This window comes from Pinus tabuliformis, chromosome X (genome assembly GCF_031772625.1).
Source record: "Pinus tabuliformis cultivar Carrire ecotype Pingquan chromosome X, CPIR1, whole genome shotgun sequence".
Lineage (NCBI taxonomy): Eukaryota > Viridiplantae > Streptophyta > Pinopsida > Pinales > Pinaceae > Pinus > Pinus tabuliformis.
In genome coordinates this window covers 1,660,896,120-1,660,923,676 of record NC_142308.1, presented here as the reverse complement: position 1 = coordinate 1,660,923,676, position 27,557 = coordinate 1,660,896,120, and the positions used below count along the sequence as shown (strand labels likewise).

The following is a 27,557-nucleotide window of genomic DNA, read 5'->3' as shown; positions in this document are numbered from 1 at the left end:
GAGGAGCTTGAAAATGAAGTTGCGGAGATAAAAGAACAACTTGATGCATTAAGAAGGATATTGGAGGAAAACCAGAGATTAGGTTGGGTATTAAAGAAGAAGCCAATAAAGTGGCACAAACTACAGAGAAGGATACAACAGAGGAAAGTAAAGTGGTTGATGGGAGAACTCAGAGAAGCTGAGTTGGAAACGGAAGTTTCCATTTGTGAAACAGAACAGGGTGAAGTTATGGGTGAAGATGAAGAATGGAGATCAGTGAACAATTGGGATAGTTCATAGAATCATACTAAAGTGTTGCCAAAAGGAAGAAGAGACACTGAGGTCTTACGTTTTTAATTATAATGATTGTTTTGTGAGTGTAGGTTTTGTAGAGGATTGGAAGCCTTATGAAGTTGTCATAAAACTTGATAAAAAATACCAGAGTTCAGAGGAGAACTTGGGTCAGCATACTGGAGTACTGATAGAGGATGAAGAGTATAAGTATTCTAGAGCAGAGTATGATGAAGAATGCCTCTTAAATGGGGAAAATATTTAATTGTTGCAGTAGAAAGAAATTATTGATGAATTGATATTTGGAACTGTTACAAAACAAGAACAATTCCTTGTGGAAGAAGGAGATGAAGATCAGCTTGAAAAGCTGATATGTGAAACGTTAGTTGAGATTGTTGATCTATAAATTTTTCAAACTAACAATTTTTGTGTGAATACAGGGATTATAAGTGTTGAACAGGAACTTATTTCTGTGGAGATTAAGCAGATAGAATTGTCTATGGAAGGCAGACCGATTGAATAGTTGGACAATAGTGACCATGTAAAGGATGAAGTTGGAAATTAAGAGCATCGTGATAAGACACTTGCTAAATGTAAGGAGGAAACTGAATTGCTAGAGAAGTTGCTAGGAGGAAATGGAAATAGAAAAGAAGTGGTTACAACAGTACTCAATAGTAGAAAAGGGTCTTTAAAAGACATGGAGGCAGAAGAGTGTTTTGGTTCACAAACCAATAGTTTGTTTGCAGGAACAATTCATAGAATGAATGAGTGTGAAGCTGTGATCGAAGAAATTGAACAAAATTTATTTGGAGATGAAATGGAAGTTCAGAAGCAAGGTAAGGATGTAAGGGTGGCCGTAAGGAACCAACAACTACTAAGTAAAGGTAGCCAGCAAAAGATTAAAAGCAAATTTAAAGAAGAGACTATGTTAGCTGAAAAAATAGTAAAGGATAATCATTCCATCATGATGATAGGCACAGTGGAGATAACCAGGGAAGCTGTTGAGGTAGTCAATAAAGAAGAAGGACTAAACTCTCATCAAAGGATCAGTGAATGGGAGACAGAATTGGAGCTACTGGAGAAATGGCTAAAAGCACCAGTAGGGAAGAAAGAACCTGATGAAGATTGCAAAGGATATGCAAGAAAGGAAGAGGAAAATGTCCAGAAAAGAAGTGAGTTGGACATAGAAATTGAATTGATGATGGATTTGATGAGAAAAGAGTCTCAAAGGGAGAAGACAACATAAATGAAGCAAAGTAGCAACAAGAAAAAGACAGCAGCAGACTATGAAAGCATAGCTAGTGGGGCAATGCATCATAAAGTGTGGAGACCTGGAGAACAACAACAGACAACAACATCAACCAAGTACAGACTACAAAACAAAGTATGGGATCCAGGAGGACACAAATTAGAAGCACATGATCAAGAGATCATGATTATTTTCAACCTTGAGAGTCAGATGCAGGAGCATTCATCTCAATAATATCATTGTATCTTAGTAGACATAGGGGGGTCTTGTGTTTTTAAGGAAGTTGGTTTCCTATGTTTTGAATTAATGTAATTATTAAGGTTTTGAGTGATTTTAATGAGAGAAGCTAGAATAGGGATTTAATTAAGTATAGTGAGGCATGTTAGTAAATATTCTCGAATGTAGGAGAACATGAGAGAATCAGGATAGTTGAGAGATTGAGAGATTTGAGAATTAACTGTAAATCTCATATTAGGAGTTAGTTCATGATTTTGTGGATTAGAGAGGATCCTTAGAAATAAGGAAGAGACTTTAGGATTTTTTTGAGAATATTATGGATCTAAACCAAGAATTTTTTGTAGAATCTTTTTTTATAAATGTAAGCCTAAAAGGAATACTCAGGGGTTAGCTGGTTAGTTAGGAGTTAGAGTGTGAAGAGTTTGATTGTAAGCCTACCAGCAGATTGTGAAACAGAGGCCATTGATATTGGAAATCAGGCTTGAGAGAATAAACTGTGTAAATCCTTGTTTATTAATACAAACAACTCAATCCTGAGTTTGTGTGTGTAAGGAGTAATTTAGTTGTAATCTATGTGTGAACTAGAAGTAAGTTCTATGTAACAGAAGTTGCATGTGTAGAATCAGAGGTGGAATATAGAGAAGAATAACATAGAGGTGTTATGGCTTTGTACACACCGACAGTATAGGAGGAAGCCCTTAATGTTACAGTAAGGTGAAGGGAGCATAAAGGCATGAGCGAAGCTAAGTTAAGGACAGAGTTATTTGGAAGAACAGCGAAGGACCAGAACCCTTAAGAAATTGAAACCACAGAAGAACATTGAAGGAATGGCATAAAAACCAAGGAAAGAGAAGGACAAAGGAAGTGCGGTAACAACATACAAGAGTGGTTGGATCTAAAGATCAACGAACGAGTCTGAAGCCGATGGGTGACCAAGATTAAGTCACAACATAAGAGAAATAAATGAACGATGAAGATTAAATCCAAGTATTTGCGGAAGGTGAAAGGCGAGAATCGATCTGGACTGTCAGATCGACAGATCTAGTAGATCGATGGTGATTAGCAATCGGAGCGGGGTAGGAGAGTACAGGATGCCTAAATCGTGGTTGAAGGCCCGCAATTGATCTTAGTCATCGATCACAAAAGTCAACACTTACGTCACAGTCAACTATGGTATTAAGCCTATAATTAACTCACGTGCTAGTTGAAGGGCCGCAGACCATCGGATCAAATGGGTTTTGATCTACAGCGTAGGATCACCGAGCAACTCTGTTGATCGGGGAAGACATCAACTGTCAGATTGAAGGTAAGATCGATAGTGGAGATTGAGTGATAAGGCTTGGGTAGAGCGAACCCAAGAAGGTTATAGGTGTAGTTTTATTTTATTTGAAGTCTGGTTGTGTTATCACATATTGCATGTGAGAGGAGGAGACTTAGGAATGCGATGAAGTCGTGTGATGCGATATTGCGATGGCCGTTGATCTAATGGATGAAATCAACGGTGGAAAGTGCAATCGCTTATCGCAAATCGGGAGTTCTGAATGCATATTCTATTGAGTCCATTGAAACTCCGCGATTGCGACATATGATGAGTTGGCACGTAGAGGGGGGCTTTGGTTAACATGCATGGTTATACAATTAACCAAAGTATGGTATAAAGGTTGAAGGGTCGAGTTACAAGGTTCTGCGAACCAGGATTAACTAAGGATCATACTGGGGTTAGTTATTAACTCATTGCGCATGGGATTTAATTAAGGGGACTTAAACCTTAACTTATGAATATTTGACTAGGCAAGTCATTGAAATTTCTGGGATAGATTAGATTATGCATTTTATATGCATACTGTGGATATCGCAGGTTTTCCCTGTGTCAATGAGGAATGGCCTTGGAGCACTATTGATCAATTGTCCTATTTGAGGGTGGCATGAGTGGAATCCCATATAATGTGCATATATCATTGTCACCTTGAAGTTTATATGAACCCCGAGTAGATAAATAGAGTTGAGGAGCCCTTGGGAGTTGCATCACTCTTGGTGCAATACCAAAGCTCGCCACATTTTGGTGTCATTGTCAAGGGGGTGTCTAGGTAGATGTTGTTTCTTCTTAAGCATTGTTTTTGTTTTGCATATAGTTTTGAAAAAGTAGCATAAAAGAAAAAGAGAAAAAATTATTTCATGCCTTGTAGGAGTATAGATACTCAAGGAAAATTCTTACCAAACACCCCCACACCCTCAAGCAGTCAACCTTCACTCTTCTTCGGTGACTGTCAACTTCCCTCACTGACTACAAGGGAGTTATAATACCCTCTAGGTGGGCAACCTAAAATATTTGAAGAACCTATTAGGGAAGAAGAAGAACCCACTTCACATACCCAACCTATGGATGAAAATAGGATAAATGATGTTTTCCCTATCGGTGTCGGTTTTGGTGAGATCATGGTTTGGTGAGGTTGGAGGTGATTTAGCCTCTCAATTCCCTTGGTTGTTTTTTGATTGGTTTATCCATGAGATCCCACATTCATTCTTGGAATATAGAACAGGGGTGACAGACTAAAAGAAATATTTGGTTCATCCATGTCTATGGTCGGGTGGTACGTGGAAGTCTCGAACCTGGTTCGCACTTGCGTATGTTTAATAAAAGCTAAGTTCACTTGATTTTGTACTTGTTATTATGTGGCCTTAATGGTTGTTATCTCATTGTTATTTACATGGTTTAATGTTGGTTATGAGCATAGTTATATGGTAGGTTATATTCATTATTATTTCATGTATTTACTTGTAACTAAAAGGATAATGGATGAAAGACCTAATTGATGTCAAAATAGTTAAGGGAAGAGGGTGGTGATCCTTCTCGTCAAGTCTCATATGAGTTATCAGTCATTTATGCTTTGTATTGTATTCATGTCCTATAGTTTGCATTGATGCCAAGTTTTTGATAGAATTTCAGTCCCGGTTGGGGATGGTCAAGCCTAGTCCTAGAGCCATTTTTTGGCTTGCAAGTCTTTTTGTCATATAAATTATGGATTCTAAAAGCTACAATGGTTTCTAAGAAGTGACCTAGATTATGGGCTTGAAAAGTGGCACAAATCCCAGAGTCACGGGCACAACACTGGAAAAAAAGGTCCCCAGAAGCTCCCTTTCCCTTGTTGTGGGAGATTCTGGAGCCTCCCAGACACACTCTTCTCCATATAAAGGGAGCGTCCAAGGTTTTGATGCACTAAAACTTTATTTGGTCTCAGTGGTTGGTTACTTGAGTCGTTGGGATGGCTCCTCGGAGTTCTATTGCTGATGTGGAAGGCTTGTGTGGTGTGTTTTTGTCGATTCCACTACCTTAAGGTGAATTAGGAGGTTGAATCCAATTATAGTGGCCTTTCATCACATATTTACCTTGGTTGGCTAGTTTCTTAGGTAGATGTGGGATGAGGGAGTTACAGAGTGGTATCGTAGCAGGTTGCGCTCTCTGTGGGAAAAGTCTGATGTTGTCAAGGTCATTGTCATCATGAATGGGATCAGGGTATACTGTTGGTATGGCCATGCATGGTGTTATATGTTTATAATGTTATATCCATATATGATTATATTTATACATGTACATGATAATGTGGACTGATCTTGCAGACGAGATAAGCCTCCCCTAAACAAAAAAAAGGTATGGATTTAATTTTTGGTATCTATTTGGTTTTTCTAACATGATATACTTTCATGAAGAAGAGAATCAAGGATGGAGAGAAAAATGGTAGACTATAGCTCGTGTTACTCTCCTTACAGATCAGTTTGGAAGAAAGGAGATGAGAATTCTCCTGGTATGGAAGATACATTGAGGAGCTTGAGGGTTGAAATCAGAAGTTGCAAGCTAGATAATGACAGGTTGGCTTAGGCTTAGGAAAGACTTGCAAGGGCTCAGGAAAAGAGGATAGAGGTTAATGCAACTATCCTTCAAATCTTTTTAAAGTTGCATAAACAAGTACATATGAGGATCAGTCATGTAGGTTTTAACCCTGTACAGAAATTATGTGCATACGAATTCTAAAAAAATAGAAAATAAACAATGGCGAGAGCATAAAACATAAAACAAATATACGCAGAGATTTTCCTTTGATCCCAAAACCGGGACTACTAAATTGATTTTTTATTATTCCTTTCAATGTTACAATACATATATATACATGCTGAAGCATCCATAAACCCCAATCCATTAACCCTGGATTAGAACATAACCGCAGTTCATTTGACTAGATCTACAAAATACCATGGACAGAAAACCATCATGCCTAAAAACATGTGTGAAATCCATACACAAAACCATAAGTAGGTCTACCCACGTAATATAGGGTCTAAAAAAAAATTCCTGTGGTGCTGCGTCGGACCTTGTGCAGGGGGGCTACCACCCCCCCGCACATGGGGTAGTCATGGAAATAATATAACACACACCCAACAAGTCAAGAGCAAGAAGAAAAGACCAATGGCACCTATGGTAGCAGGTCTTCATCCAGACAGAGTTAGAGGTGGCAGATCATTGGACACACATGATAGGAGGACTAATATGTATGGGCATCATTCTAGTTCCTCTTCTAGGAGACATTACCGTAGTCATCATCATCATCATCCTTACAGGAAGGGTGAGTACTTGCCTGAGGATTTTAAGAAAGTCAAGTTGCCTACATTCGATGGAAAGATGAAGAAGTCAGAAGATGTTGAGGCATGGTTGCTTGGGTTGAAGAAAATCTTCAGATTTCATATTTATACAAAGAACATGAAACAAAAGATAGCCACTTTTAGTCTTAAAGGGAAAGTAAATATCTAGTGGGAGGATGTGAAGAATGTTAAAGGTATTTGGGAGGATGACTTGACTTGGAATGAGTTTGAGAGGCTCTTCAAGAAGAAGTATTTGTCAGAAAGGTACTATGATGACAGAGCTAAGGAGTTTTATGAGTTGCAGATGGGTTCCATGACAAATGATGAGTACACTAGCATGTTAATGGAGCTATTGAGATATGTGCCTTACCTCAATGAGGAGAAGGACAAGGTTCAGAGATTTGTCAGTGGAATGTTAGTAACATACAGAGACCAGATTGAGTTTGATGAGGCTAGATCGGTTGAGGATGCCATCTGAAAACTGAAACATTCTTATGAGCAGTCAAAGTGCAAAGTTGAGCCTAAGCATGACTTGAAAGGAAATGATAAATTTAAAGGAAAATGTTCACCAAAGTGGGTGTTAGTGTTAGTATTTGCATACTTCCATTAGTGATCAAAATCCTCTTTTCATATCATATTAGGGTCCCATTCTGAAATTTTTGTCATTCCACTAGGTCATCAAGCAAAATTTGGTCACTGATGGTTGAATTAGGGTTTCCTTTACTCCTTTTATAAATTTACCCCTTGCTAGCTCATTTCACCTTTTGTTGAAGTATACCATTAGTCATGACTTGTCTTCATCATGACAGTCATTTTCATCATGGTCATAGCCACTCAAAGTCTCCATTAGGTCTTAGGGTTTCCGAGGTCCACTAAAACACCATTTCCTACATAAAAGACCAGCAAGTGAAGGAGTAAGAATAAACAAGATTTCATCAGCAAAATAATTTGTAATTTGAATATTCAAGCAAAAATGTAATTTTATGGTTTTAATATGTAATAATTCTCATGGTTCCAAGTGTTGTAAGTTCAAAGTTCCATTAGCCAAAAGGAAGAGTTTCAAAGTCGTTATGTTTCCAGATCCACGAAGAAGATAAAATCAAAAGATCAAGTTCAAAGGAAATAGTCAAGTGAAAGGGTAAAGTTTCAAAATTTGAGTGAATCCCAAAGGGAGTTGTCTTTTCCCAAGGGTGCCTAAATCATCATTTTCCACAAGCACTAAACCCTAATTTTCTCTCCCACTGAGCTAGGGTTGGCTATGGAATCAGAGACATCTGAGAAGGGGAGGCATAATGGAGGTCATTTCAGCAAGTGTGAAGCCATTCCAACTCATAAACATTATGTCTCCATCATTTTTCAAAGAATTCATTCCAAGGGACACATCATTTTCCACACATAGGGCCAGTGTTTCTTCAAATTGTGTTTTTGACCAAGCAGAGATGAATTTGACAATAGTGAGAGATGTTTTTGTCCATCATAGGCCAAGGATGAAAGCCCTCCTTCAATTTTTACACAGATGTTATGGTTTTGGAGAAATGTAAAACATACAGGTGCTACAAGAGGTTTTCTGCGTTTCTGGAGTGACCTTGGGAAAATCATTTTTTATCCTAGCTTGAGTCTCCAAATGACTTTCTTGATGAGCCAAATGAAACCTAGACTGGAAGATCTTTCCAATGAGATATCCTTAGCTCAATTTGGAATTGAGGAAGGCCTCCAAAAGTTTCCTGCAAGATAACACTACATTTTTGCACCCCCATTCTACACTTTTTGACCCGTCTTGGGAGAATTAATTTTTGAGGGCTATACTTGATCATTTTCAATGCTTTATAGGTCCATTTTGTAGCAAAGAGAGAGATATTTCCAACGAGATATCATGAGCTCAATTTGGACACCAGGAACCCCCTCAAAAGTGGAGCTGAAGTTGGTGTTGCTCTTAGAGCAGTGGTTGTGCCTTTTTTAACACAGGTGTTGTGCTTCTCAACAAGGTATTGCGCTTTTTCCCAATGAGCCCCCAGAGCACCAAAACACCTCCAAATTCTCTCAAAACTTCAAAAAAGTCTTGTTTCCACCTCCTAGAAAGTAAATAACATCTAATTACACCTCTTAGCATTCCTAAAGGAAAATTTTAGTGGTGTTTGAATCTTCTATAAAAATTTGGTGTCTTTCTTGCTAAAAACCCTAGTTTCATTCCCAAATTCCAAATATACTTCCTAATACTTTCACTACCCTTCCTACATATCTAGAAAACCTATCCCTACCCTTACACTACCATTCCCTTTGCCCAGAGCCCTTTATCCTCTAAACCCTACACTACCATTCCCTTTGCCCAGAGCCCTTTATCCTCTAAACCCTAAGACCTAGGTATCTCAATTCCCTAGGCTCCCAAATCCCACAACATTTCTCCTCCCTGTCACCTCCCTCAATTTGATAATCCCTTCCCCCATCTCCCTAATTTTTTCCATCCCATTCCCCACTCCCTAAACCTACATTTCACTCCCAATTCATCTCCCTAGGGTTTCTAGCCAAGACACTATGGAAGAAGAGAAACATAGATTTCATGGAGGAAGAAGAGAGGGAAGAGAGAAGGCCACATAAGGGAGGAAGGATTAACCAACATCTTGAGAAGCTCTTGAAGAAGTCAAATAGGGACAATGACTTACAAAGAAATATGGCCAAACATTACTTCAAGAAAAATCAAATTGCAAGGTCCAAGCTCCAAAAGGTCAAAACAAGACTTGAAACCCTAGCCAACCAAAAGAAGGAAGACAAGCTTGAAATCCTTGTTGAGGCTTCACTCATTTCCTAACATACCTCATCAGCCTTCCACATATCAAATTTTGAAGAAGTTTGAGCAATTTTGGAAAATTTTGGATTTTTTTGCATTTTTGGCAATTTTTGCACCAGTCTCACTGCCAAAAAGCAAAATGGAAAACCACTTTGCTAAGCTTTTTTTGGTCAACTGGGCAGTCAAAAGGTCAAAAAACACCCAAAAATTCATGTTTCTACCCTATTTTGGAGGCTAGGGCGTTGCACTTTTCCTAGAGGCCTCCAAATGAAAAATGGCCACCACCATTATATTCAAAAGGCCACATACAGTCAGGAAAACCACTTTTCTAAGATTTTTTGGGTCAACTGGGCAGTCAAAGGGTCAATTTTTGGAGGGTCAAAATTTGACCATTTTGGAAACTAAAGGTAGATCTGGAAACTAGATAGGTCAGGCTTTCCAATGAGCTATCATGGGCTCACTATGGAAATCAGGAACCCCATCAAAAGTGGAGCTGAAGTTGGCACTACGCTTAGGACAGTGGCACTATGCTTTTGACACAAATTTTCCGAGTTTCATCATTTTGTGAATTTTCTCAGTTTTGACAGTTTCACCTTGAAAAATCATGTTTTTACCAATGTAATTGAAGGATGTAAATATAATAATGATTTTTTTACTATTACCTAGGGTAAATACATTAGGTGAAAACTCTTTTTGTGATGTAATGAATCAGTTTCCAAAAAGTGAGGGATGAGTCACTTTGACGACCCTACACTCTAGCTACCAGTTTAGTTTTTGGTGGAACTACTCCTCCTCTCATGGATTCAACCCCTGAGACTGGGAGGAGTTGTTTTGAGCCCTATATCATGTACTTTTTCAGCCATTCTACAAGTTGGACTCCATTGGATGTCGTACTAGTGTTTCAGACTTTGGCATGGAATATATTGGATGAGTTGCAGCTATTTTGGTGGGATTCTCGTGGCATGGTATTTTGATAATGTTTCTTCCTCAGTTACATGTGTGTGAATGTTTTTTATCTTCCATGATATATTTCACTTCTAAATATGTTTTATTTTCAAGGTGTGATAAGCAGAATTCATCTTCTATGCTCTGTTTTGGGAAAATCACCTTAATTTGTTTCATTTCTTCAGTTTAAAAAGAATTCATGATTTTCATTTTTAGCACCTCATCAGTCTAAACCATTTCTTCAAAATACTACAAAGTGTTAAAATACTTTCCTACCTTGCCCCATCAAATGTCTACAATTTTGTTTTTCTTTTGCCTTGACCTAGTTCACTCTTTGACCTAATTCACTCATCCAGTGACTACCCCAATCAAAATCAAATCAAAACCCTGAGCTACTATATCTAGCCTAAAACTGTAATCCATCCAAGCCTTTTGGACTGTGATCCTTTGGAGAGATCCCTTACCGACTTGGTAGGGCTAGCTACCAAGTCAAAAGATTGGTCTATGGTTACCTCAGCTGGAATCTTCCTCATCCTTGGAGATCCGGAGGAGTGATAACAATGGGGAAGACCTCAAGATACAGGTGAGAAAGAAAATGTGATCCCTTACAAGAAGTCAATGCAATTGAGAAGGGACATCGAGAGCAGCATACTAGAGGCGATGGTAGAGCGGCGTTGTAGTGTTGGATATGTGGAAAGGATCATCATAAGAGGGATTGTCTGCAATATCAGGGTGGTATACCCCATATCATTAGTGCTCAGGAGGCGCATACAATTGGGGATGTTGGTCATAACATTCCTCGAATTTATGCACCTGTGGACAACAGGCGGGCGGATCATTAGGCATCTATCATTGAGATGGATGATATGCTTTGTGATCAAGTTGTCTCTACTTTGATTGATCCTAGATCTAATTATAGTTATATTAATCTTGACCTGGTGGATAAGTGTTCTTTGAGAAAACAAGTGCATGCAAAATCTTGGTTGGTACAGTTGGATACAGGTACAAAGAAGAGAGTTCACCATTGGGTAAGAGCTTGTGAATTTGAGTTAAATGGTATGCCTACAACAACACATTTGAATGTACTACCATTGGGATCGCATAACATGCTTTTGGGTATCGACTGGTTGTACCTTCACAGCACCAAATTGGATTGCTTCGACAGGGCCATTGAGTGCCTAGATGATAATGGGTAAAAGATAATTTTTTAGGGAAAGAAGAAGCTTACATCAGTTAGGATGGTTACTGCTATGCAAGCTAAGCGCAATTTCAGAAAAGGTTAAGTGATGTTTGTAGTGCATATATCTAGTGACAAGGGTAAAGATGTTGAGGATGAAGAAATATTCAAGAGGTACCCTATATTACAGCATTATTAGGATGTGTTTCCAGTAGATATTCCAGAGTTACCTCCTCACAAGGAAATAGATTTCTCTATTGAGTTGGTGCCAGTGGTAGCACCAACATCAAAGGCACCTTACAAGATAAGTACCCCAGAGCTAGTAGAGTCAAATTATAGTTAAAAGATATGCTTGACAAGGGATACATTAGGCCAATTGTATCACCTTGGGGTGCATGAGTGTTGTTTGTAAAGAAGAAATATGGTACTCTCAGACTGTGCATTGATTACAGGTAGTTGAACAAGGTGACAATCAAGAACAAGTACCCATTGCTGAGGATTGATGATTTTTTTGATCAGTTGAAGGGAGAAGCAGTGTTCTCTAAGATCATCTTGATATCAGGATACCATCAAGTACGCATCAAGGAAGAGGATATCTACATGACTGCCTTCAAGCCCAGGTATGGGCATTATGAGTTTGTTGTAGTTCCATTCAGTTTTACTAATGCCCAAGCTACATTTATGTGTTTGATGAATAGTGTGTTGTGTCCTTATCTAGATAAATTTGTTATTGTATTCAATGATGACATCTTGATATACTCCAAGAATGAAGAAGATCATGTCGAGCATTTAGCAGTAGTGTTGATATTGCTAAGAGAGCATCAATTGTATGCCAATATTATCAATTGCAAATTCTTTCAGATAGAGGTACATTACTTGGGACATTTTGTTTCCAAGGAAGGCATAGTAGTAGATCTAGAAAAGATAAGGGCCATTAAGAATGTGGATGCGTTGAGATCATTCATGGGATTGGAAGGTTACAACAAGAGGTTCATCATGAACTTATCATGCATTGCATATCATATGACATCCTTGCAGAGGAAAGGTAAGAAGTTCAAATGGACAGAAGAATGTGCAGCTATTTTTTAGCAGCTAAAACAATTGTTGACCAATGCTCCAGTCCTTAAGATTGCATATCCGGATAAATATTTTGTAGTGTGTATAGATACATGTAAAATAGGACTTGGTGGAGTCCTTATGCAGGAGGGACAGGTGGTGTGCTATTAATCCAAGAAGTTGAATGATCATGAGCAGAACTATGCGACTCATGATCTTGAGATGGAAACTATTATTCACACATTGAAGATGTGGAGACATATATTATTAGCATGAGATTTGTATTGATAAGCGATCACAGTGGGTTGAGATACTTGTTTGACCAAGAGAATCTAAATTTTAGGCAAGCTAGATGGTTTGCTACCCTTAGTGAGTTTGACTTCGAGATTAGATAAATTAAGGGAAAGTAGAACCAAGTTGTAGATGCTCTTAGAAGGAAGGTGTTGAATGGCCTCAGATCTCTATTTCCCCAACATGGGGGATAACCACCCGGTCTAGACCTTAAGACAACTCCTTTTCTGTTTAAAGTGATGGCTCCAACTGGGGATAATGGGACCAGTTTCCCAGTATGGGTTTTAAGATGAGAGTGGGTGGTTCATGAGCATTTGCAATAGATTAATGTTAATCTAAATAACCTATTATATCATGCAAATCTTCCAACTAACTTATTCTAATATAAACTCGGGTATTTCTTTTTGGTATGCGATCTACAAAGATATCTGCTTAACATGTGGTAATAAAGATTAATCACTTATAAACAGAGATGATAACGTATAGGATAATTTCTTTGACTAAATAGTTATTCAAAGAAATTTATAAAATATATCACTTATATTATGAATTATATATATATGAAAATTAACAATTTCAGCTAGGCATCATACAATAGTGAAATTAACGCTTAACAAAAAGAATAAATCTCACATATAATTCATGAAAGTAAAGTGTTGTCACTGATTAAAAGAAAACAAAATCAATCATACAAGATAATAGTACCATATGTGAAAAGTTTTGCTCATTTAACTAATGACATGGATCAACTCCTTTCTTCAAATCAAATTATCTCCCAAGAACACAGTAGTGCGTCAAGAGAGGAAAGTAATCTGATATCTAAAAGAAATGATCATTTTCCATAATTTCACCAAAGCATTCACAAACTTACAAAAGTGCATTCTTTGCAAATGTTTTTGATAAAATTATGAACCCTTCTCTGAATGCATGAGAACAGTATAAATACTATTCTAACTAATGTGCAAAAATAGATTATACAAAAATTTGAGGAGGTTTCAAACAACCTTCCTCTTAACTAGTTAACTAACTCTAAAAATAAACAATGGCCTGATGAGCATAACTAAGATGATGATTTGTTGTCTTCCATATTGTCCTTAAAATCGCATATATCGACCATTCATTTGCTTTGAGGAGGTGCCCCATAATGTGTCCTAAGCTGTCCTACGAAAATCACATCGGTGAGAGATGGAAACATCCACTGAGTCGAATGAAGTGAGCAGTTAAGGATCATGATCTGGTTGTGCAGTTTTACGAGTTATTTCCAATATGACTCCCAGTTGGTGTTGGTCAATTTTTTGATTGCCTTCCTTTGAGCCTATGCATTTTCCTACTAGTGTTTATGCAAAGCACCAAAATCAGGCATTTCTTTTAGGTTTCCTTCCTTTAGCAGGTTGGTGACAAACAAAGTGTGGTTCACCGCCTTGATTATATTCTTCGATACCCCAGCTACCCTTGCCACTGCTAGCTCATCTTGCTTGATTCTCGCATCCCAATCTGTGAAAAGAATGTCTTTGTGTGTCTCCTCGATTTCAAGCAGATTGGCCTTCCTTCCATCTTCTATTTCCTGCCATTCGATGAACTCTGAGATTCTGGTGTTGAGATCAGTAAACTTGGTTCTCTGGTCAATCGCCTTATCTGTTAGTTGGTCGCTAGTGATCAGATAAGGAGTAATGTGTGACATCTTTTGGCAAAAATTCTCCTGTTGTTTCATTAGGAGGGAATTCAGTTCCAGAGCCTCTTTAACGAACTCCTCAATAGTAGGAACATCCTTATATATTTCCATGGCTTGCTACAATTCTTGGAGTTGCATGTTTTTAACCTATATATCGACTTTGTGGCTTATTTTCAGGACCTCCATGCTCTATTGCTCAGCTACTTGCTTGTTCACATTTGCTTTCTCTATTTTGAGCTGTTGCTCAAGCTGTGCAATCCTCTCCTCCTTTTCTCTCAAAAAAGTAGAGACTTCAGTGGCTTTGTCCATGGTAGCCATTACATATGCTCATGTGAACTGTGATAATCTAGTCAAGTTCTCAGTTGGGTTGAAAGGAATGTCCCTCCAAACTATGTCCATTGGCTCATTTCCAGGTGGGAGCTCAGGTGTTTCTACCATTTTCCTTTTTCTCTGTCTTCTTACTACTGCCTTGTGGAGCGAGTTGTAGAACACATCAAGTGGAAGGATTTCGGTCACTTTCAAGATGATCTCTGATGTGGGCAAAGTAGTGATAATCTCAGTCTGTTGGGATGTTGTCGCTTGCTCATCCATAGGCTTTGACTGCTCATCCATGGGTTTGGACTACTCATCCATAGACTTGGACACTGTATTCTCTTGAATATGTAGAGGAGTTTGACACTCCATTGTCTTTTGGGTATCTGTCGTTTTGGAAGTGTCTTGTAGTTTCTAACTAAACTGATCCCACTCCTGCTCCAAACTGCTGCCTTTGACCTTTGAACTAATTTCTTTAGGTAGGGTGCTCAGAACTTGTTTCTCAGCTAACTTCCTACTGGACTCTAAGGTATTATCTGTCGATTGGGCCTTCCCCGTATCTGGTGTTTTCTTAGTATTCACCTGAGCCGTTGTACGGGAACTAGGTCCTTCACTGTTAGCAGTCACACTTGGTGTAGGATTATCTTCAATCTTCAACAAGTGCAGTGGGATTACTTCGAGCCTTTCATTTCTTAATTCCCAAAATCTTTCAAAAATTTCAAGACTCAGGTTCGCTTTAGCCCATTCGAAGGACTTGGCTGACTGTAACAGGTCTTAAAAATCATTATCCTCATGGTTGTATGGCTTGAGCTTTACCACAGTAGTGATTTTATGTGTTACCTTGTCTGGATCGAATTGCCTTTTCGATAATGTATGAAGCCTAAGGGCTTGCATGTTTTTTGACTCCTTAATGGCATGATTAAAATTTGCTAAAGCAAAAGAACCGTACTTGACAGGAAATGAGGGCCATGATAACTCCTTGTTTTCTTTGAGGACTTTAGTTAGGCCTTTTCCCACGGTCTGGTGGGCGACTTCCCTAGCTAACAATTTATCAAAAACATATAAAGCAAGGATATGTGGGTCAGTTGTGCTACCAAAAACCCTAATGTAGGTGAACCATTCTTCAATAAAATATTTGCTGACAGCTAGAAGATCTGTTGCGGCTTCTTGGGAAAACCTGGGGGCTTTCTTATTGAAAATTATTTGATGCAGGGGAAAAACAACATAATGACATATCTTATAGAAATGGGGTATATAATGGGATTCCCATATTTTCTTATGACTGAGGTGGATAGGGTAGGGGTCCTGTAAGGTCCATTTGCAACCCATGGTCAGAAATGCAGTGCAGAAACAAATGGAATCCATAATGTAGGCACTAAAATAAAAGGGGGAAAGGTTCTCCGGAGAGGAGGCTCCCTTCGGTCGATATTCAATAATGATGGTGGCCAGGTTATCAGATAGGATGGTGGCCCAATTATATTCTACATAACATAGTAGCTGCATAGTTATAGGGGTTTGCCAAAGAGGCTATAGCATACATACCCGATTTGTCAAATTTAAATTTGTTGTCCACTACTCTCGAGCCATAAATCAGCTTGAAGGGGTCTGGGATCTTCTTTGCAAAGGTGGCCATGTATGTCTTATCATATATATCCTGAGGATCAGGTATATGATACATTTTCTTCATGTCCTCTGCTCTGAATGATCCCATGAGTTCGTTTCTTGAATTCCTGAATTGCCTATCTTCAATGGTGAGGTTTTTGACCACCCACCTGATCATATCCGTGTATGGGAGGATTTTAGCCCTTTCTCCTATCCTATGCAGGAAATAACAGGCAGCATCCTTGAATTGAAGCCCCAAAGGTCTTGTTGAGTCAGTTGTTGCTCTTGTAATAGTAATCTTGGGACGCTCGTCCTCAAGCCTATTGTAAATGACCTCCCAAGCTGTTGCTCCTCCGTCAGAGTTGCAGACTGTATCAGAGAATATGGGAGCCATCTCTGTAAACTCGGATTCAGCAATGCTCTACTTTTTCTGTTTTTGCATCACCTTCCTCAATGACATGTCTTTTGTAGCTTGCCTAAAATGGACAAGATATATCAGCGCAGACAATATCGGGCAATTAAGATTGAAATCATTTCTGAAATGACCTTGGATCATGAGAAAGGTTTAATGAGATACTCAACGTTAACTACCCATAACTTGGAAAATGATTAGCTCTCCTTGGGCTGCTAAATATTTATTAACCTGTCAATTCATTAGTTTTTGTATTTAAAATGCAATTATTTCACATGCTTACTTGATCCAAAAATGGATCCTGAATAAACCTCTAAGTATAAAAGACTTCATATAAGAGGTAAAAGGTGACAAATGGCACAAAACCTTTGTAAATTAAAGGAAAATGAAAGTCGTGGGCTGCTCTCAGAAATAGCCCCGTTGTAGAGATCTTTTTCTTCTAGATCTACTACAACTTGAACAGGCTAAAAGGGACTTAGGATGCAGAAGTTATCGCATGCAGAAGATGCCCAGTTTCTTTGGAAGAAGAGGAAAAGTCCTTTAAAAATGGCCTAAAAGGCTTTATGAAGAAAATCGCATCGGAGGAGGATTTAAGTGAAAAGGGTAAGCACCCCCGATTGCCGATCCCCGACAAATCGGGTTGGAGGAAGGCACATGCACATATAACATAAAGGCGGGACCGGGCCGGCGATATTGTGATCGCCGATATCAGCGGATCGCAATCGGCAATACCACGAGGCAAAGGCGGGACCCCGGGATGATGTGATATCGCAATCGTCAATATCGGCGGATCGCAATCAGAGCTACACAGAGGAGCGGGGTTATATATATATATGCATGATGCGATATCCAGACCCAATAGAGCTATAAACAATATTCCATAAAATTTGAGATCCGTCAAACGATAGTTTCTATGTATTTTCACGTATTTTGTTTATTAAAGGAAATATGAAGGGAAGTGTCGATGCGATGAAAACTGGAGCCGAAAGGGTTTATTAATGATGTTGAATAATATTTCAAGTCCATCTAAAGCCATTTTTCCAGGTTTTTCAGTGTTTAATGCATTTCTTTTATACAAAGGAAATAAACAGATTTCAGGAGGTGTTGTGCCCTACAACAACCCCCCATTTCATATCATGTTTATTTACAAAATTATCATATGAAATGGGTCCCTTTAGAGTTTAATTGGTATCAATATTATATTGTTCAAAAAGGTCCGATAACCAAATGAAAACATTATTAAAAAGCCTTTTGAAAAATCCATTTGATCAAATAAAACAATCCTTTATCATTGCGATAAAGCGATCGCAAGATCGCATATCGCAATGACATAAGGTACATAAATAAGTGGCACATTGGTCTCCGCCGATGCGATATCGCTATCGGCTATCGGCAATACTCTATGCACATTTTAAAGCGCCCCCATGCCATTAGCCCCGATGCGATGCGCAATCGGCGATCGGCGATCGGCGATACTCTATACGCAGTCTTAAATTGCCCCAAGCCTTTCACCCCGATCCGATGCGATATCGGCGATCGGCGATATATAATGCATGTCTTATATAATTCCTATGCTCCCAACGCGATGCGATATCGACTATCGGCGATCGGGGGTTTTAAATGGTGCCAATACAAGAGGTTAAGCTCTCCCCGATCGCTTATTGTGATAAAGCGCAGATTTCAAAAAAGTCGTTAAGTGGAGGAATATTACGATTCATTCATATTTAAAGCTTGATCTGTTAAGCAATCATTCACCTGCGCTACACCGCCAAAACATCCACAGCACGCTTAAACAGGTCATTCGGCCGATTAATGATATAATGCGCATTTAAGGGGTGCCAGGTTTTAAACGGCCATTTAATGTAATTGAAAGATCTTCCCATCGATTGTATCCGCAGCCATTTTTTAGAGTTAATCTCTCAGCACGATTTGATCAATATATCTTTCCCATATTGGATTTTCATTGGCATATCTCTGTGTTACGTTTATTTCCACCTCTGTGCAGAATTCATCCAAAGGAGAAGGCTCAAGCAAAATGGGGAAGAAATCCAAGAAGACCACAGGCGCTTCCGCTACACCAACTGCAAGACAAGCTGTCGTGGACAAAAAGAAGGGATTGATATCTGATACTACATGTACGGGTCTCGTTAGAGTTACTTGGCAAGGTACCTACAACCTGATTGAAGCCGAAGAACCAGCAATGAAAACAGTAGAAGCTACTGTGGATTTAACTCGGAAATCTGAAGGTACTCTCAAGGACTTAGCAGACTCTTTCCTTCACAGGATAGCAGCCAGGGAACAAATTCTCCCATACACGGACGTAGTGCGATGGGCGATTGAAGAAATCCCAATCCTGGATAGAACCTTCAGCACCAGAGACGAGAGAATTTTCGGGTCATTCAGGGTGGATGATCTAAGGCAAATGTATCATTTGCCCGAGCCAGAGAAGATATATAATAAGGCGTTCCTGGAGAAATTCGCGAACGAAAATGAAGTTGAAACCGAACCTATCCGGGATTGGAGACAAAATCTGGCCAAGCACAAACATGAGTCGTCTGGTAAGTACTCAGTTGATTCCCTGTCCTCTCCTTATTGCTATGCTGGGATAATGATGTGTAGATTGTGGGGATTGCATGATTCTGCTAATTTTACCATAGAAATGGTTCCCCTAATGGAAGCAGCATGCAATAGTATAATTATGGATTGGGACACTATCCTCTCAGACAAATTAGCAACAGCTGTGCTTGAGTTTAGAAGCAAGACCCGTATTTCTGAAAGGGTAATTCCCCCATTTTACTACAGTGCCTATATTCTAGATACCCTGTGTTTTAACTCTGAATTCCCTCTACTCGGCTGGAGGTGGACTGCACAAGACCCCACGCCTATTCATATATATCATCAGAAGTTGTGGAAATCTTCTTATAAACATCATCTATACCAAGTCTGTAATGGCTTTATGTTGCCTATTTATTATTCCATTTTCGATCAACCTGCTCCCAAGATTTCTTATCAAGCCGAATTTGATTTAACCACATTAGGTAGATCGTTTGGAGAGGAGAGATTTACCTACATAAGAGTTTTCGGTAGTCAAGCCAACCCCCATGTCCTCCCTTTATACATACCTGATAAACTGCTGGCAAGGGAAATTGCTTACCAGATTATGGCTGAGAGTGTTACACAGACTCTCAAGAAAGAAAAGAAGAAGGGTTGGCCCTCTTTTCCCTTGAGGTGTGGTGTCTATACTCTGCATGATCTCAAGCATGCAGAAAAGGAAGCCACAAAGATTCAATCCTTAACTCTGGAAACTCTACCAAATAGGCCATTTGATCCAAACAAACTTGTCTACAATGCACTAGAACAGGCCAAATTGACAAGATTTGACCATAAGGAAGATATGTTTGACGACCTGTTCTCTTCAGTTGAGTCAATATATCAGGTTAAAGAATTTTCCAAAGCGAAATATAATGATGAAGGGTTGACTGAATTTAATAAACTTAGAGAACAGAGTTTGCAAACTCTGCCTCTAGATTTACTAGCAACAACCCCAGCGACATCATCAAGTGAGCCTGGTCGGCAACAGTCAAAGGAACCTCCGGTTATAACAAAGGATCATAAGAAAGAACAGGAGGAAAAGCAGAGGAGAGAACAAGAGGAAAGGCAGAGAAAAGAACAAGAGGAACAGCAGAAGAGAGAACAGGAAAAAGTGCGGAAGGAGTCCCAAGCTGAAAAGCAAAAACAAACCACCATTGATGTCAATATAGATACTTGTATTGACCCTAAATTGCTCCAGGAATGGAAGCAATTTGATTCCATCATCAGTGGGTTGGAATGTTCAAAAGATACAGACACTTCCAAGACAACGGACACACCGGAAATCACTTCACCTCAGGTTCTAAGTGGAACCAGCAGCCCACCCATTTCTAAAGACGTTGAGATAATACCAAAGGACCCCTCCGACCAAATCATTTTGCAGGTAGAAGATATTCCTCCCCTGGATGTTTTCTACAGCCCAAGGCATAAAGCAGTGGTTAAGTGACAAAGGAAAAGAAGAAGGACTGATCAACCTTCCCTTTTCCCAGAACAAACTGTTACGGGCAATGTGGTTTGGAAGGAGGAATTTGACCCATCCGATGACGTGACAAAACTGTCGCAGTATGCGGGAGCTTATTCAGCAGCGACGATTGATAAGGCATCAGAGGTAAGTCTTCTACTGAAAACCAAGGATCAAGAAATTTTCTCATTACAGGCAGAGTTAGCTGAGACAAAGCAGAAGGCAGAGCAGCAATTGTTGACACAACAACAAGCGAACAGTCAACTAACTCAACAATTGCAGGCAGAAAAGCAAAGGGTCGACCAAAGCGCGATCCAAAAACAGAAGGAATTATCAGAGGCATTGGCACAATTAAAGGCCGCGAATGAATTAATGCTGAAAACAAAGGATGAGCAAATCGCTCAATTATCAGCACAGGTTGAAAAGGCAAGGGCATTCCACAAGTGGCTGAATTTAGAGCAGAAGCATTACAAATAAACACTGAATTAATATCTCAAATTAAGCTTCTGTGTCAACAAATCGCCCAGGCAGAGCCGCTGTGTGAATTAACGGCATCCATTAATAAGCAGGTAGAAAAGGCCAGAACTGAATTGGATCAAGCCGAGGAAACCATAGCTGCATTTCTTGACTGGCAAGATTCTGATCAAGGACAAGCGGCGAATTTGCCCAGGATCCTAGAACCACATAAAGATATACTCTTCACATAATGGCAGTCCCAGTTGATGAAAGCAGAGAGGGCGGCTTCAAGATGTAAATCAACTTCCAGCAATCTAGTTGAACTAGTTAATAACACTCTCTACTTATCAAACATGATCTCCCAATGCACACCAGGACAGTTGAAAACAATGAACACATTGGAGCAATCATGTTATCCTAATTTAGAGGAAAAAGGGAGATTAATCGCTGGGATTAATAGTTTAACCTGGGACACATATTGGTTCTTCCTGGTAAAGCCGCATACACAAAGAGCCACCCTTAAGTGCCTAACAGATGCGATCGGGTATATGATTCCCGATATTCACGATGCCACCTATGCCGCCCAGCTCAGTTCGCACCTCAACAGACCTCCTGAAGTAGAGCCAATGCTTGCGATAAGTCAGCTCAGATTTAAAGGCAAGCAGCCTACTTGATGAATCATGCCGCCGATTGCCAGATCGCTGAGGAAAATAGGATCAAGATTTATTGATACCGATTTAGTAGGATTTCAGTTTAGTAGATATTTAGATTAATTTAGTATTTATAGACCCTTTCATTGTTTTGGAAAAGGTCGTAAAGTTTTGTACCAGACTTAAAGACTGAAGTTTGCACTATTGTGCTTTAGTCAATATCCTTTTATGAAACTGGACCAGTTGTTCTTAATTCAACAAGGAAGTTTTGATGCAATTGTGCACTATTGTCTTTGTTGAGAATGTTTCTGCGTTGAAGGAAGAATTACAAGTAGCGATTGATATTGGGAGTGTCAAGCATCTCATATGGTATTTCTATCTATGTCTGAATTCATTCCTTTCATATGAATTGTTATGTGATTATTCTTGCTATTATTGATTATATGCATGCGTTGTAATAGCAGATCTACATTCATTCCACTATTGGATGTTTTATGATGTACCTTTCATTTTAATCATGTATATGTCAATGATATAAATGATAAGTGTGGTAATATCGCTTCAATCGCTTTGCTTAACTATTTAAGCATAGTAAACATGAATAAAATAATGTCTATGTCTGTTAAATAGAGTCATCTATATGCCTGTTTATAGACACAGATCATCAAGCACTGCACTTTAAAGCTCAATAAGTTCCTGGGATAGATTATAGTTTATGTATTCGTGTTAATATTTTTAGTTATTCGCTCACCGCTAGTTTAGTTTATAAATCGTCCATTAATCCTGTTTATCCACTTTTGGGAAACTGGTCCCATTATCCCCAGTCGGAGCCACTATTCCAAACGGAAAAGGAACTGTACTAAGGTCCGGACCAGGTGGTTATCCCCAATGTTGTTGCAGCGATTTTCGAGGCCTCAACATTTTTGGCGCTAGAAGGAGGGCCTGACTGTGAATGGCAAGCAAACCCAAATCTGCAAGCCATTCTAAGAGTAAATCTCCCTCCGAATCCCCTCGAACTTCTCATTCGCATGCTGGTTCTCCAGTATCCAAACAAGAAGAAGAGGAATCAACTACCACTGCTCAAACCCATCATACTCCAGAACAATTAAGTCTTGAATCACCTGAAGTCCAGTCTCTTATCCACAAACTTCAGAGCTTCTCGATTTCACCACAGAAATCTGAGGTATCACAAAGCAGTGCGACTTCGCAGTTCAATTTATCTCATCCTCTCACCAGACTTCAGAGCGAAAAGCTCGGTATTGAACCCACTGAGTTCCCTTTACCCAAAAGGAAAAAGGCGAAGAAATATACTGAAGAATCTGATAGTGGAGAGCTTTCATCCACATCCTCCATTTCAACTTCCCATCTGCAAAGTCAATCATCCACTCCCCCATTACATATTGTTGTTCACCAGGGATTAGAAGCTTCAACATCCCAACCTGCTCACTCCTCAACATTATTTCCTTCCTAGACATCTGGAGTTCCAGCAGTAGTATCATCCACTACTGCTATTATAATGGCAGATCCATGGACCAGACCTGGTGCAGTCAATATGCCTGCACCATTGCATCCATTACCAGATTATCCTGAAAAATGGCTACCCAAGTTTAATCCAGATGATGGAACCCAGGCTGAGGAACACATTAATAATTTCATGTTAGCAGTCAACTTGAAAGGAGTAACAGAACAAGATGTTGTTGTTAGACTTTTCCCTTACACCTTGCAAGGATCAGCAGGATCCTGGTATTTCTCTTTACCCTCTGGTTCCATTACCAGTTGGAACACTTGCCAAGAGCAGTTTCTTACCAAATATGGAGATGATAGGTCTTTGGCTACCCTAATAAACGATCTCTCCAATCTGAGAATAGAGCATAGGGAACCAATTAAGGAATTTAATGCTCGCTTCAATAAACTCCTCAATAAAATCCCTACAGCTTCCAAACCAAGTGAACAAATTCGAAGCAAATGGTATATCACCGCCCTACCTGCCAATATAGCCATTTTTGTAGACAGGGCTGGGAAACCTACCTTAGCTGAAAACATGAGAGAAGCACTTGCTGTGGAAAAACGCATCAATGCTCTAGAAAAGAAAGTTGCTCTGGAAGACAGAAAAGCCAAAAAAGTCTCTTTTAAAGATGACTCAAGAAAGAAGACCCCAAAAGACCCATATGACATGGAAGGTTTGCAAAAAGTCCTAAAAACTTTATCGAATGAAATGGTGGAGATAAAGAAACAGGTAGCCGAAACCTCAACCAAAAGACCCTTTAGGACTTATAAGAGAAATGAATCAAAGCCACCAAATGTCATATCTAACGCAGATTCAGAGCAAGAAGAAGAAGAGGAAGAGGAAACGATTTTACCAACTGATGATGAAGAAGAAGTAGTGGAATGTCATGGAATGTGGGATTTTATACTCCCCAACTCCGATACCGATAATGAAGAAGAAGCGTTCCCAGTCACTACTAGGAGCAAAAGTACTTCTGAACCTGTTCAGGTAACGTCAAAGAAAAGGAGTGTTGGTGCTGCTACAACCAAAGAAAAAACACCTGCAAAGAAATCACCTGTAGCAGTTCCCCAAAACCAGCCTTCAACTTCTAGTACTCCTTCAACATCCAAAACATTAGTGGTATCTGATTCAATGGAGTATAACATTGTTGATGACATGAAGAAAACTAAAGCAAACATTACCATGTTTGAACTTAGTAAATTAAAGCATCAGCAGAAATTACTTCTTAAAGAATTGAATGTTGTTCCCACCTCTTCCCAGTGCTAAAGCTGCTAATGATTCAGGCCAACCTCCTCCAGGTATGGTTGAAGCTACCGATTCAGTTCTGATTGGAGATAGATCAAATTCTCATACTCCACCCTTCCTTCTAACCTATGATATCTATAACAGCAACCTGCACAACTGTTTAATTGACTCAGGGGCATCGTCTAACATAATGCCAACTTCAGTTTGTTCTAAACTGAACATTGAACCCCAGAAGTCTGTTATCCATATTGTACAGTTGGATAGGACCAAAGTGCAGGTTGTGGGAGAAATTAATTCCGTAACTATCAGGTTGTCTGTTGATCCCAGAGTAGTACAAAGGATTGACATCCTAATAGCCGATATACCTGAATTTTACGGTTTAGTTTTGAGTAGGGATTGGTCCGAAAAATTGCATGGGTATATTTCCACTGATTGGTCACATATGTGGCTTCCCTATAAGGGTAAGCCAAATCAAATAAGGATCGATCGAGAGAAACATATGACCCATACAGTTACTGAATTTGAGCAAGAAAACCAACCCTTAGCATTCAAAAACAACATTTTGGGGAATTATTCATCAGAGTCATTCTTTGGCAACTTTGTTGCCCAACCATATCCTTTCTCAGTCAATCATTTTACATCTCAGATTGAGAATTTTTCACAAACTGATAGGTCTAGATGTTTCAATGATGCTGAGAAAACTGTAAATACATTTGTTAATACCTCTTTATTTTGGTCTTTATATTTCAATGGGTCCAAGTCTAGCGAGGGCTCAGGAGCAGGATGTATTTTGGTTAGCCCACAAGGAGAAAAGACAATGCTGTCCTGTAGGCTAGAATTTGAATGCACTAACAATACAGCCGAATATGAAGCCTTAGTCTAGGGATTATATAAAGCAATCGGCCTTAAAGTGGAGTATCTAAAAGTATTTGGCGATTCTGAAATTATTGTTAAACAGGTGAGGAATGCAATTCATTGTCTTTCAAAACACCTCAAGCATTATCAATCGCTAGTACAAGAACTTACCTCGCACTTTTCTGCATTCAACATTTCCTCCATTCCCAGGTCTCAAAACTCGGCAGCCGATCTCCTAGCTAATGTAGCTTCCAAGCTCCTACCTTCTGAAGACTACAGCCCAGATAGATTTTCCGTAGAATTGCTTTTTAGGCCTTCAGTTCCTGACAATGTCACTAATTGGAGAGTATTCAACCATGATGAGGATATTTTACAATTCTTAACTTCTGAAAAGTCCTATGATAATCAAATCATTGAGGAAGATGAGCATGACTCCCAAATTAGAGAGACACCTCAGGAAAATGCAATTCCTAAGCCTGTGGTAAAGCTGGAAGATCTTTATGATATTAAAGACAGGTTTAAACCTGTAACTAATGCAAAGCTCCAAAGCTCTACCCTAAGGTTTGAATTGATAAATCTAGGTACTGAGCAAGCTCCTCAAAATATTAATTTAGGATTAGGACTTTCCTTTGAAGAGAAAGAGGCATTCATTAAACTGTTAAGGAAAAATAAACAGATTTTTGCTTGGAAATATGATGATTTGAAGACATATGATACATCTATTATCCAGCATACCATTCCGGTACTCCCCGATCAGAAACCGATTCAGCAAAAGTTAAGAAAAATACATCCAAACTTAGAGAGCCAGATAAAATCGGAACTTAACAAACTCTTGAAAGCCAAGATTATTTTTCTTGTCCGACACTCAAACTGGGTCTCTAATATGGTGCCAGTCAGAAAGAAAAATGGTGACATTCGAATTTGTATTGATTTCAGAAATTTGAACAAAGCAAGCTTGAAGGACAATTTCCCATTACCTACTATGGAGCAAATACTTCAATCGGTAGCAAGCTCTGAATTGATGTCCTTTCTAGATGATTTCTCAGGATATGACCAAGTCATGGTTCATCCTGATGACCAGCTTAAAACTACATTCAGAACAAAATGGGGAACATATGCATATCAGAAAATGCCTTTCGGACTTATAAATGCAGGAGCGACATTTCAAAGAGCTATGGATATAGCTTTTAGAGGGTTGATTAATAGAACAGTAGTCGTCTATCTAGACGATATTACTGTATTCTCTAAGGAGAGGTATAATCATTTGCATGATCTAAATCAAATTTTTCAACGTTGCAAAAGATATGGTATTTCCCTTAACCCAAAAAATTCTTTCTTTGCTCTTGATCAAGGAAAACTCTTAGGTTTTATTGTGTCCAAAGATGGCATTTATATTGATCCTGATCGGATCAAAGAAATCTCTGAAATCCCTTTCCCACACAATAAAAAATTGATGCAGTCATTTTTAGGCCAGATCAATTTTGTTAAAAGATTTGTTCCAGATTTTTCTCAAATTATTTTTCCACTTCAAACAATGATTAAGAAAAATTCAGTTTTTAAGTGGGGATCAGTAGAAAAAGAAGCTTTTGATCTAATCAAGCAATCAATAATCAATGCCCCAGCCTTAAATACTCCAAATTTTTCTAATCATTTTACATTGTATACCATCGCCTCCAACTCGTCGTATGTTGCAGTACTCACGCAACTAAATGATCACAATTTGGAAGCACCCATTTCATTTTTTAGCTCAAATCTTTAGGGTGCTGAATTGAATTATTCTGATGTAGAAAAACAAACCTTTGCTGTATTTAAAGCAGTCAAGCATTATAGACCCTTCCTTTTGAAAACCCACACAAAAATTATAGTTTCTTTCCTTGCAGTTAGGCAACTATTAATCCAAAAATAACTGGGTGAAAAAAGGGCAAATTGGGTCACAGCGCTTCAAGAGTATGACTTAGAAATTAGGCCAGCAAAGATTGTTAGGGGCCAAGGTTTTTGCAGGATTTTTGGCAGGAGCATCCAACATTCCAGAATCAAGCGATACAGATCAAACTGAAGAAATCAATCAGATAAGTGTTACTGATTCTGAATCTCAATATGCAGATTTAATCTTTTATTTAAAGAATGGTTATGCACCTCCAAACCTATCT

General features: G+C 39.0%; 1 pseudogene; it reads left to right on the top strand.

Moving 5' to 3' along the window:
* Positions 1 to 967: 967 nt before the first annotated feature.
* Positions 968 to 27,557, top strand: part of LOC149146381 (small ribosomal subunit protein uS7 pseudogene) — a 73,571-nt pseudogene continuing 46,981 nt past the window's right edge.